We start from the raw sequence: 13,185 nt of genomic DNA on the forward strand, positions 1-13,185 counted from the left end.
CGGAACGTTTAGCAACGCCCGTCTTCTTGGATTTCGCCGATGACGACGCGGTCGCAGCGGCAGATCTCTTTTTCGTGGCGGACGGAGCCTTAGCTGCACCGGTGACGGCAGAAGCCAACTTGAACGAACCGGAAGCTCCTTTTCCTTTGGTTTGGACCAACGAACCGGATGCGACGGCGCCCTTAAGGTACTTCTTGATGAAAGGCGCAAATTTTTCCGCGTCGACTTTGTAGTTGGCCGCGACATATTTCTTGATCGCCTGCAACGAAGAACCGCCGCGTTCCTTCAAGCCTTTGATGGCGTTGGTGACCATCTCCGAAGTGGGCGGATGAGAAGGTTTGCTTCTCGGATTTTTGGGCTTCTTCTCCTTCTTCACCGGTGAGGAGCCGGAAGTGGCACCGGCGACCGTCGAAGCTGCTTGATTTCTACGTCGGCCATATTTTCGTCTATCGCGCGCGCGTTTTTTTCTTTTTATTATAGGTAGGCTTATTCTTCGGTGAAAGAACGAATGAACTTTACAGAACGAATTGGGCGCCAAAGTCAAAGTGTTGGCGCGTTCGAAAACGCGCGGACCGCGGACTAAACGAGAGCCTTCTCGTCGAGTTAGAAAATTCAGTGGGCCTCGAATACAGCTTTCGCGTGATGGCATCGTTCTCTTTACGCGAAGATCACCGCCTCCGGGTGCGGGAACATGAGCGATTCGGTCGGCGATGGCCTCCTGAATAACCTCAAGTTTTCCCGGACGACCAGCCGACCTCCAAAAGCGAACAAGGACCGATCGAACGTCGACTCGAACAAAGACCCTCCGAAACAAGGAGATGACATCCAAGTTCGACGCCGACGTTACGCGTTTCCACGAATAACAGGAAAGTTCCGCTTTCGACCAGACAAACTTGGAAGCATCCTCTACAAGTTTCACGAACGAATCGGTCGAAAAGTACGTGCGATCTTTTCGAAAATCGCCTCGCAAAGAGACGCAGCACGGATCGGAGCGACGACCGACGAACCTGCAGAGTGTAGGAAAAAAATTCACAAACGGTCGAAGATGACGTCCGAGAAGGTCGAATTTTTTCAAGAACGAAGATAAAACCTTCGCCTTTCGTAGGAGTTGATTTTTGAAAACGATCTTGACGAACAGGTCGGAAAAAAAACGATGTCAATTTCGGACTCGACCATGAGAAACGAATTTGTACGACGAACGGACTTTTCGAACGACTTTTTTCGCAAAATCGACATTTTTTCCTCAAAAATTACCTCACACGACGAAATCCCATCATCGAAACATCACCGAAAACAGTTTTGACGGCGAAATTCTCGTCAATTTTACGAAAATAAAGGGAAAATCAGACGGACCACCGTCGAACATCCAGCGACGGGAACGGACGAGTTTTTTAATTTTTCTTGCCAATTCATTGCGAAAGAAGCAATTTTTCTCGACGAAACCATTTTATAATCATAAAAAAAACTCCCCAAACACCACAAACCAACAAAAATACGGAAATCTTGCATTGTTTGCATTTTTCAGACACTCTAAATAAAACTACGTCGATGTCGGCGGATTTTCAGTCGGTCGTCGGTCGACAGAAATCCAACGAAATTTTCATTTGTTCTTCTCAAAAACGAAAAACAAACAAATCAACAAAACATTCCCTACTATTAGTCGACATTTCGAGCAGAAACTACGAACGTCGAAAGATTTAAAAAATGAAATATGTAGGTGTGCGTGCGTGCGTACTTACTTGAAACTTTTTTCTTGTTTCATCGTCGCACTGGAACAAATTAAATTTTAATGCAATGTAAACGCGACCACACTTTCGACGAAAACATCTCTATGAATCGAACGACGTCGGAAAAAGAATAAATCGAGAAGAGAACAAATCATGAAACAACACACACCCACCCCGCCCGGCCCGGCCAGAGTGGTGGGAATTTCGATGAATGAACAGACAAAGAAACCAACTCTGTTATCAGTTCTAAGAAAGAAAGCAGGTAGCGGCGGCGGCGAACCTTCGACCGTACTACGGTCAGTTCATGAATTAACCCCGTCCGTTCGGAGTTTATTCATCTCCGGTCCGTGTCGGCGTTTACTTCAAGTGGGTGCTATTTCCATCTAAGCAAGCAAGTGAGTAAGTAAGTTCTCAAATTTTAAATTACGTTAATCGCAAGTGACTCGTTGAGATCGTCAAACGAACAATTTAATTTAACGCCTCATACGAGTTTTTTTTTTTCGTCATTTTGTCGCAAAAAAAAAACTAAAAAACGACTCGCAAAAAAAAATTTTTTTTTTTTCTTCTTTTAAATCTTGTACATTTTCTGACATGTGTACCATCGAAAAATGTCACATCCAAACGATCGAACAATCACAAAAAATCGTCAACGTACCATCTTGGAAAATTTTACCAGGCAACGACCATACCACGTTGAAAACTACCGGTTCTCGTCCGATCACCGAAGTCAAGCAACGTCGGGCGCGGTCAGTACTTGGATGGGTGACCGCTTGGGAACACCGCGTGCCGTTGTCTCTACTCTTTTCTTTTTTTATTAACATTTCTGATGTCAAACTTTTTTTAAATATATTTTTCACTATTTATATTTTCTCTCAGGAACTTATATAGTATGAAGACGAAAATTTTTAATTCGTTCGAGTTGAATTTGTGGTTCTGAAAAGAACCGATTTTTTTTCTTTTTTTTCCAACCAACTTCCAAGCTGCTCGAGGAGGATTTATTTTGAACTGGTGTATTTGGTGACGGCCTTGGTTCCTTCAGAAACGGCGTGCTTCGCCAATTCACCGGGCAAAAGAAGACGCACCGCCGTCTGGATCTCCCTGCTGGTTATGGTCGAACGTTTGTTGTAATGAGCGAGGCGACTGGCTTCAGCAGCTATACGTTCGAAGATGTCGTTCACGAAACTGTTCATGATAGACATAGCCTTGCTGGAGATACCGGTATCGGGATGGACCTGCTTCAACACCTTGTAAATGTAGATGGCGTAACTCTCCTTCCTCCTGCGCTTCTTTTTCTTGTCGCTCTTCGAGATGTTCTTTTGAGCTTTTCCGGCCTTCTTGCCGCCTTACCGCTGGTCTTGGGTGGCATTCTCTTCTAGTCGTCGAGTTAAAAAAACGTTTAAAAACAGAAAACGAGACAGACACGACGTGCACGTTACGACGAGTATACTCGATCTAAAACGCCGCACACCTAAAATCCCTCTATTTATAACGAGCGAGCGACAAACAGGCGCTCCGCCTTAGTTCGTCGTTCGACCATTGCCCTAACGAGATGGCGCTGTACCGACCATATAAATTTCTAGCCTTCGCCGCGTTCGGCATTTATTTCAAGCCGTACGTTTGTCAGTGCGCTTCGTGTCAGTCGCAGTAGGTGTTTTGCTGTTTATATCGTATAACAACATGTCCGGAAGAGGAAAAGGAGGTAAAGTGAAGGGAAAGGCGAAGTCTCGTTCCAGTCGTGCCGGACTTCAGTTTCCCGTCGGCAGAATTCATCGTCTTCTGCGTAAAGGAAACTACGCCGAAAGAGTGGGTGCAGGTGCTCCCGTTTATTTGGCGGCCGTAATGGAATATCTAGCCGCCGAAGTTCTCGAATTGGCAGGAAACGCCGCCAGAGATAACAAGAAAACCCGTATCATTCCGAGACATCTTCAATTGGCTATAAGGAACGACGAGGAGTTAAACAAGCTCCTTTCCGGCGTTACCATCGCCCAAGGCGGTGTCTTGCCCAACATCCAGGCGGTGTTGTTGCCCAAGAAGACCGAAAAGAAGCCTTAAATTTAATTCTTCGCCGCCGTCATCTCGAACGAAAAACAAAAACTTTTATAAAAACCATCTTCACATCGGCCCTTCTCAGGGCCAAAAATTCAACTCGAACGAATTGATTTTTTCGCCAAAATACAACAACCTATGAGAATCATGTTAAAAAGTCTTTTAGATATTTTAAAGTTAAACCGATCAATTAATTCATTATACGAGCGTAGACTGAACGGAAGATTTTCGATTACATTCAACCAAGAAAGATGATTTTTACGACTTTTCATCGTAATTTTTAGAAAAATTCAATGCCCGACTAAAGCACGAACTCGACAACTCTATCTATAATAATTTATTGATTATCTAATTCAAGAAACATTCCGATTCGTCGTAAATTTCTTCACATTTCGCACATTAATCTGTTAAGAACATACACACACACACCGGTCGCCTATACGTGCTCTCCGTCTCGATAATTTCTTGCAGCAGCAGTCGTCAGCGGTGAGCCGTAATACTACAATCAATCGTTTTATTTGCTATGAGATTTTGTTTCAAGTCACGTCTGAGGAGAGTAACTCTACCCCATATTGGACATAACCTCAAATATACTCTTCGTGGCAAAAACGTTCTTTTAACGATGGTCATTCTAACCTAAAACTGCTGTCAAAATTGTCAAAGTCGCCGCCTGGATCACAAATTAAAATGATCACTCACTCCGTACGATTTTCATTTCGATTTGAAGACAAACACACAATTGAGCAACATATTTAATTCGTTTGATTTATTTTGTGGTTCTGAAAAGAACCGTTTTTTTTTGTTTGTTTGTTTGCTTGCCTGCGGGGGGTTTGTTGTTATTCCTCTGAGGATGCGGATACACGTCATAAAATGATAAAATTAACCGCCGAAACCGTAAAGGGTACGACCTTGACGTTTCAGGGCGTAGACGACGTCCATGGCGGTGACGGTCTTACGTTTTGCGTGTTCGGTGTAAGTTACGGCGTCACGGATGACGTTCTCGAGGAAGACCTTCAACACACCTCTGGTTTCTTCGTAGATGAGACCGGAAATACGTTTCACACCACCACGACGAGCCAATCTTCTGATCGCCGGTTTCGTTATACCTTGGATGTTATCGCGTAGAACTTTGCGATGACGTTTGGCGCCACCTTTTCCAATCCTTTGCCACCTTTACCACGACCGGTCATCTTGATAAAATTAGGAAATTCTTCGTACAAAACGACGTAGCTTCGACCAAGTTCGTTATGGAACTAACGTCAAAATTTCATTCCGCGGGACTATTTATAAGTTACGGCAGCTCCACCTCGCGTTAAAAACGAATCCACCAATGGCGTCGCCGTATGACTCATCGAGTTTATAAAACGGCCGTTGGCGCGACGAAAATTTTCAGTTGACTTTCGAACGTTCGTACGTACGGTCGGTCGTTCGGTCGAAGCAAGCAAGCAAGCCACTACCTACGTTAATTCTTTTCATTTGATTCATCCGATATCCGAGATGGCGAGAACTAAACAGACGGCTCGTAAATCTACCGGTGGCAAGGCACCTAGAAAACAGTTGGCCACGAAGGCGGCCAGAAAAAGCGCTCCCGCCACCGGAGGGTGTCAAGAAACCTCACCGTTACAGGCCCGGTACGGTCGCCCTTCGTGAGATTCGTCGTTATCAAAAGAGCACTGAACTTTTGATCCGCAAGCTGCCTTTCCAACGTCTCGTCCGAGAGATCGCCCAAGATTTCAAGACCGATCTCCGTTTCCAAAGTTCGGCCGTGATGGCACTTCAAGAAGCCAGCGAGGCTTATCTCGTCGGCCTCTTCGAAGACACCAACTTGTGCGCCATCCACGCCAAACGTGTCACCATCATGCCGAAAGACATCCAATTGGCGAGACGCATTCGTGGCGAGAGGGCTTAAATTTCCTCCATCCATCCATCCATCCATCCGATCCGACCATCTAGAATTAACAAATTCTTCATCTTCGAAGGTGTTAAAAGAAGAAAAAAAAAAATCGGTTCTTTTCAGAACCACAATTATTTTCCAACGAATTGAAAATTTATCGTTCGCGCATGCAACTTTTTGAGATTGAAAAAAAAAAAAAAAAAAAAAAAAGTTAGGTTATGTGATTTATTCACAAAATTCGTACTTACATAAAACGATAAACTTTTGCTTTTTTCTTTCACATTAAATTTTCTTTTAACTGAGACTATTTGAAACATTATTATATAATAAAGTTTATCATTCTTTGTAATAACACTGTTTCGACAGTCAAATGAATAGACAAGAAAATCAAATGAAAGTATGTATCTCCTCAACAGAATGTGCATTGTCCAAGCGAATCTTTCGTTCGTTTCTTGAAAATAATTGTGGCCCTGAAAAGGGCCATTTATTTGTATCGATGGTGCCCCTACGTCGATATATACGATCGGAGCACGTTCCCGAAACCACCAGGACGTCGTCGTCGTTGAAAAAATTAAATCATCGTCGTCGACTTTTCACTTCTTTCTCTTGGGTGAAGCGGTTTTTTTCGCTTTGACGGTGACGGCTTTGGCCGTTTTCGGTTTCGGCGCTTTCGGTTTCTTGGTTGGACCGGCCTTGTTGGATTTCTTCGCTTTCGATGGCGTCTTGGGTTTGACGGGCGATCTGGAGGCGGCGCTGGCTTTCTTTTCGGGAGCGGACGCAGCCTTTCTAGCCTTCGATACGGCGACGCTCTTCTTTTCGGCGGCAGTTTTCTTAGACTTGGCCGAAGCGGCGGGGGCGGCCTTCTTACCGGCTTTTGAGGCGGATCCTTTTTCGGCGGACGTCGGCGCTGACGCGACGGAACGTTTAGCAACGCCCGTCTTCTTGGATTTCGCCGATGACGACGCGGTCGCAGCGGCAGATCTCTTTTTCGTGGCGGACGGAGCCTTAGCTGCACCGGTGACGGCAGAAGCCAACTTGAACGAACCGGAAGCTCCTTTTCCTTTGGTTTGGACCAACGAACCGGATGCGACGGCGCCCTTAAGGTACTTCTTGATGAAAGGCGCAAATTTTTCCGCGTCGACTTTGTAGTTGGCCGCGACATATTTCTTGATCGCCTGCAACGAAGAACCGCCGCGTTCCTTCAAGCCTTTGATGGCGTTGGTGACCATCTCCGAAGTGGGCGGATGAGAAGGTTTGCTTCTCGGATTTTTGGGCTTCTTCTCCTTCTTCACCGGTGAGGAGCCGGAAGTGGCACCGGCGACCGTCGAAGCTGCTTGATTTTCTACGTCGGCCATATTTTCGTCTATCGCGCGCGCGTTTTTTTTCTTTTTATTATAGGTAGGCTTATTCTTCGGTGAAAGAACGAATGAACTTTACAGAACGAATTGGGCGCCAAAGTCAAAGTGTTGGCGCGTTCGAAAACGCGCGGACCGCGGACTAAACGAGAGCCTTCTCGTCGAGTTAGAAAATTCAGTGGGCCTCGAATACAGCTTTCGCGTGATGGCATCGTTCTCTTTACGCGAAGATCACCGCCTCCGGGTGCGGGAACATGAGCGATTCGGTCGGCGATGGCCTCCTGAATAACCTCAAGTTTTCCCGGACGACCAGCCGACCTCCAAAAGCGAACAAGGACCGATCGAACGTCGACTCGAACAAAGACCCTCCGAAACAAGGAGATGACATCCAAGTTCGACGCCGACGTTACGCGTTTTCCACGAATAACAGGAAAGTTCCGCTTTCGACCAGACAAACTTGGAAGCATCCTCTACAAGTTTCACGAACGAATCGGTCGAAAAGTACGTGCGATCTTTTCGAAATCGCCTCGCAAAGAGACGCAGCACGGATCGGAGCGACGACCGACGAACCTGCAGAGTGTAGGAAAAAAATTCACAAACGGTCGAAGATGACGTCCGAGAAGGTCGAATTTTTTCAAGAACGAAGATAAAACCTTCGCCTTTCGTAGGAGTTGATTTTTGAAAACGATCTTGACGAACAGGTCGGAAAAAAAACGATGTCAATTTCGGACTCGACCATGAGAAACGAATTTGTACGACGAACGGACTTTTCGAACGACTTTTTTCGCAAAATCGACATTTTTTCCTCAAAAATTACCTCACACGACGAAATCCCATCATCGAAACATCACCGAAAACAGTTTTGACGGCGAAATTCTCGTCAATTTTACGAAAATAAAGGGAAAATCAGACGGACCACCGTCGAACATCCAGCGACGGGAACGGACGAGTTTTTTAATTTTTCTTGCCAATTCATTGCGAAAGAAGCAATTTTTCTCGACGAAACCATTTTATAATCATAAAAAAAACTCCCCAAACACCACAAACCAACAAAAATACGGAAATCTTGCATTGTTTGCATTTTTCAGACACTCTAAATAAAACTACGTCGATGTCGGCGGATTTTCAGTCGGTCGTCGGTCGACAGAAATCCAACGAAATTTTCATTTGTTCTTCTCAAAACGAAAAACAAACAAATCAACAAAACATTCCCTACTATTAGTCGACATTTCGAGCAGAAACTACGAACGTCGAAAGATTTAAAAAATGAAATATGTAGGTGTGCGTGCGTGCGTACTTACTTGAAACTTTTTTCTTGTTTCATCGTCGCACTGGAACAAATTAAATTTTAATGCAATGTAAACGCGACCACACTTTCGACGAAAACATCTCTATGAATCGAACGACGTCGGAAAAAGAATAAATCGAGAAGAGAACAAATCATGAAACAACACACACCCACCCCGCCCGGCCCGGCCAGAGTGGTGGGAATTTCGATGAATGAACAGACAAAGAAACCAACTCTGTTATCAGTTCTAAGAAAGAAAGCAGGTAGCGGCGGCGGCGAACCTTCGACCGTACTACGGTCAGTTCATGAATTAACCCCGTCCGTTCGGAGTTTATTCATCTCCGGTCCGTGTCGGCGTTTACTTCAAGTGGGTGCTATTTCCATCTAAGCAAGCAAGTGAGTAAGTAAGTTCTCAAATTTTAAATTACGTTAATCGCAAGTGACTCGTTGAGATCGTCAAACGAACAATTTAATTTAACGCCTCATACGAGTTTTTTTTTTTCGTCATTTTGTCGCAAAAAAAAAACTAAAAAACGACTCGCAAAAAAAAATTTTTTTTTTTTCTTCTTTTAAATCTTGTACATTTTCTGACATGTGTACCATCGAAAAATGTCACATCCAAACGATCGAACAATCACAAAAAATCGTCAACGTACCATCTTGGAAAATTTTACCAGGCAACGACCATACCACGTTGAAAACTACCGGTTCTCGTCCGATCACCGAAGTCAAGCAACGTCGGGCGCGGTCAGTACTTGATGGGTGACCGCTTGGGAACACCGCGTGCCGTTGTCTCTACTCTTTTCTTTTTTTATTAACATTTCTGATGTCAAACTTTTTTTAAATATATTTTTCACTATTTATATTTTCTCTCAGGAACTTATATAGTATGAAGACGAAAATTTTTAATTCGTTCGAGTTGAATTTGTGGTTCTGAAAAGAACCGATTTTTTTTTCTTTTTTTTCCAACCAACTTCCAAGCTGCTCGAGGAGGATTTATTTTGAACTGGTGTATTTGGTGACGGCCTTGGTTCCTTCAGAAACGGCGTGCTTCGCCAATTCACCGGGCAAAAGAAGACGCACCGCCCGTCTGGATCTCCTGCTGGTTATGGTCGAACGTTTGTTGTAATGAGCGAGGCGACTGGCTTCAGCAGCTATACGTTCGAAGATGTCGTTCACGAAACTGTTCATGATAGACATAGCCTTGCTGGAGATACCGGTATCGGGATGGACCTGCTTCAACACCTTGTAAATGTAGATGGCGTAACTCTCCTTCCTCCTGCGCTTCTTTTTCTTGTCGCTCTTCGAGATGTTCTTTTGAGCTTTTCCGGCCTTCTTGGCCGCCTTACCGCTGGTCTTGGGTGGCATTCTCTTCTAGTCGTCGAGTTAAAAAAACGTTTAAAAACAGAAAACGAGACAGACACGACGTGCACGTTACGACGAGTATACTCGATCTAAAACGCCGCACATCATCATTTGGTCTGTGGTTACTTTTTCGTGGTCTCACGATCTTCGTGTTCTTCCACAGTCATGGATCCTTTTCTTCGGTGGTTTTCTTCTTTCTTCTTGTTTTCTTCGGTGGCCTATTGTTTCGGTGGTTTTTCTTCTTTCTTCTTCGGTGGGTCTTGTGTTTCCAGTGTGGGACCTTTTCTTCTTCTTCTTCTTCTTTCTTCTATTCTTCTTCCATTGCGAGTCTTGGCCTCTTGAATCTTCTCGTGGTGGTTTCCTCTGTTTGCTTCCGAATTGTTGGGTTGTCATGTTCTGCTGCCTTCTCGAAGTGCCTCCTGGCGATCTTCTGGATGACATCTTCAATGGGTGGAATCTTCAGGTCGTTGTGGATTTGTTCGTTGGTCATGAACCATGGGGCGTCGATGGCGTTCCTCAGGGTCCTGTTCTGCACGATTTGGAGTTTCTTCTTTCTTCTTTCGTCTGCTTGGTTCCAGGTTGGTGCTCCGTACGTCATGGTGGGCCTAATAACAGAAGTGTAAATACGTATTTTGTTTTCAATACTTACCTTACTCCTCCGGTTGAGGAGTGGGTAGAGTTCCTGGTTGATCCTTTTCGCCTTGATTTCCGCTTCGTTGATGTGCTTCTGGAAGTCAAGTTTTTGGTCCATGGTGATTCCAAGGTACTTGACTTCCGTCTTCCATGGGATGTCTTCTTCGCTGAACTTGATGCTTCTTATTGGTTTGTGCTTCTTTGGTCTCTTCGTGAAGATGATTCCGTTGCTCTTCTTCCCGTTGACTTTGATCTTCCATTTTTCTGTCCATTTTTCGATTTCCTCCAGGTGGGTGTTGATCTTCTTGGCGAGTCCTGCGGTGTGTCTTCCTTGGGCCAGGATGGCCGTGTCGTCCGCGAACGTAGCGATGACGGTGTCATCCGTCGTTGGAACGTCCGCGGTGTAGAGCAAATACAGGAGCGGCCCTAGGACAGAACCCTGAGGGACTCCTGCTTTGCTCCACTTCTTGGTGGATTCCTCTTCGTTGACTTTGACCTGAAAACAGCGATTAGTAAGGTACGAGTGGATTAACTTACCGTAGGCCAACGGGATCCGGAAATCGATAAGTTTCCGGACGAGTCCTTGGTGCCAGACTCTGTCGAAGGCCTTTTCGATGTCCAAAAAGACTCCTGTTGTCACTTTTGAGACGTTGAATCCTTGGATGATGAAGTCTGTGATCCTTGTTGTTTGGTGGATGGTTCCGTGTCTTCTTCTGAATCCGTGTTGTTCTTCCGGGATGATTTTTCTTTCTTCAATTACTTCGAGAATTCTTCTTTGGATGACTCGTTCGGCTACCTTGCTCAGACTGGAGAGCAGACTGATGGGTCGGTAGCTGGCGGGGTCCCTTCTTCTTCTTTCCTGGTTTGTGGATCATGATGATTCTTGCTTCCTTCCATGCTTCCGGGAACTTCCGGAGACCTAAAATTGCATTGGTTATTTTCAGTAGTGCTTGTTTACCTACCTGTGGCAATTTTTGGATTGCCGTGTTGGTGATTCCGTCCTTTCCCGGAGCTTTCTTCGGGTTGAGGTCCTTGATGATTCTTTCGATTTCTTCTTCGGTTGCTTCATCCATCCTGTACCCTTCTGGTACCTGGAGGTGATGCTGGACGTTCTGGTCGGTTTCCATCTCGAAGTTCCTGTCCTGTGAGGGGTTGTTGGTGAATTGTTCTTCCATCTTCTCCGCGAAAACTTCTGCCTTCTCCCTGTCTTCGTACGCCGTTCCGGTTTCCGTTTCGAGGGGGGGGATTTCTTCTCTTTTCTTCCTCAGTGCTCTTGCCATTCTCCATGGTGGATGATCTTCTTCGTTGAGTTCTTCCATTTTTCTTTCCCACTTCCGGTTTTCTTCTTCCCTGAGAATCCGGCTGAGTTCGTGGTTCCATCTGTTGAGTTCGCTCTTGTCCTGTGGTGCGAGGGTTCTCTGAAACACTTTTTTAGCTTTTCTTTTTTCTTGACGATCTCTTTGATCTCGTCGCGAACTTTCTCTGGTATTTCATATTGAATCTTACTCGTTTTGGATTTTTTCCATCGCTGATTGAATGGCTCCTTCAAGTTTCTTCGTTGCTTCTTCTAGTTCTTCTCCGTTGTTGATGTCGATTTCTTCGATGGTGAAGTTTTCTTCGTACTTGTTCCAGTTGACCTTCTCGATGATCCTTGGTTCTCGCTTTCGGCTTCCGTCCAGCGTCAGCACGATCGGGTTGTGATCGGAACTGAGCTCGTCTTCCACTTCCAGCTTGAACCTTTTGTTGATGTTTTGATGATTCCGATGTCCAGGATGTCCGGCTGTCCCACAGTTTCCAGGCGGGTATCTTGTCGGCTCATCTGTGGAAATAACGGTGAGTGTTCGATTTTCTACGTACCTTAAAAGTTTTCTTCCTTGCGTGTTGGTGATTTTGCTGTTCCAGACGATGTGTTTGGCGTTGAAGTCGCCCATTGCGATCGTCGGTTCCCTCCTTTTGAAGATTTCGTCGAGTTCCTCTTCGTCGATTGGTGCTCCTGGCGGCGAGTAAACCGCGAACAACGCGAGTTTACCGCTCTTCGTGGAGACCACGATTCCGGTTTGTTCCACGTTTTCATTGGCGGCTGTGTTGTTGAGTGGGTGGTGCTGGATGTTCTTCCTGATGAGAATGGCCACACCCCCTCCTTGTCTGTTTTCTCTGTCTTTTCTAAAACAATAAAAATGTTGAAATTTTAAACTGTCCTTACCTGATAGATGGGTCTCATTTAAGAGGGCCACATCTATTTCCTTCTCCTTGAGGAAGAGCTCCAGCTCTTGCTTCTTATTCTTGATCCCATCTGCGTTCCAGGCGGCGATTTTCAAACCGTCCGCCAGTTGTTTCTTCATTTTTTCTTTTTTCTTACTCCCACTCAAAGTGTTCTTCTTAATTCGCGGTCATCCTGATGATGCGACCGATGGTTTTGTGGAATTGGAGGATTTCCTCATCCGTTGGATTTTTAGCCTGAAATTGAATCAATAGAGATGACAGTTCTTCAGCTAACTTACCTGTGTCCGTTTTTGGGGCGGACTTTGATTCCGATTTTTTGGAGGAGTGTGGTTTCTCCTCTTCTTTTTTCTTCCTTTCCTCCTGCTGAATTTCCTTGAGTGTTGGTTGCGGCTTCTTCGGGATTTCGGCCCACTTCTTCGGTTCCCTTGACTTCTCCATTCCTGGCCGCTCGGGACACCTTCTCCAGGCGGAGATGTGCTCTCCCCCGCAGTTGGCGCACTTCGCGGCCGTTGTCCTTTGCTTCGTGCACTCGTGTGTGCTGTGATTGCCGGCGCACTTCATGCAGCGGTATTCTGCAAAGCAGTTCCGCTGCACGTGCCCGAACAATTGGCACCGGTGGCACTGCAGTGCCTCCGTGCGCGCCCTCAGCGCCTC

General features: G+C 45.5%; 1 non-coding gene and 1 pseudogene across 1 annotated transcript; both read left to right on the forward strand.

Annotated features, from left to right (window-relative positions):
• Positions 1-2,402: 2,402 nt before the first annotated feature.
• LOC148165562 (5S ribosomal RNA) lies at positions 2,403-2,522 on the forward strand. Its single transcript, XR_015771362.1, has one exon. It is a non-coding gene; the product is annotated as a 5S ribosomal RNA (ribosomal RNA).
• A 6,464-nt stretch (positions 2,523-8,986) lies between these two features.
• On the forward strand, positions 8,987-9,105 carry LOC148165563 (5S ribosomal RNA; annotated as a pseudogene).
• Positions 9,106-13,185: the final 4,080 nt, after the last annotated feature.

This window comes from Gnatocerus cornutus, unplaced genomic scaffold (genome assembly GCF_029298725.1).
Source record: "Gnatocerus cornutus isolate USDA-ARS CGAHR unplaced genomic scaffold, icGnaCorn1.1 ctg00000280.1, whole genome shotgun sequence".
NCBI lineage: Eukaryota > Metazoa > Arthropoda > Insecta > Coleoptera > Tenebrionidae > Gnatocerus > Gnatocerus cornutus.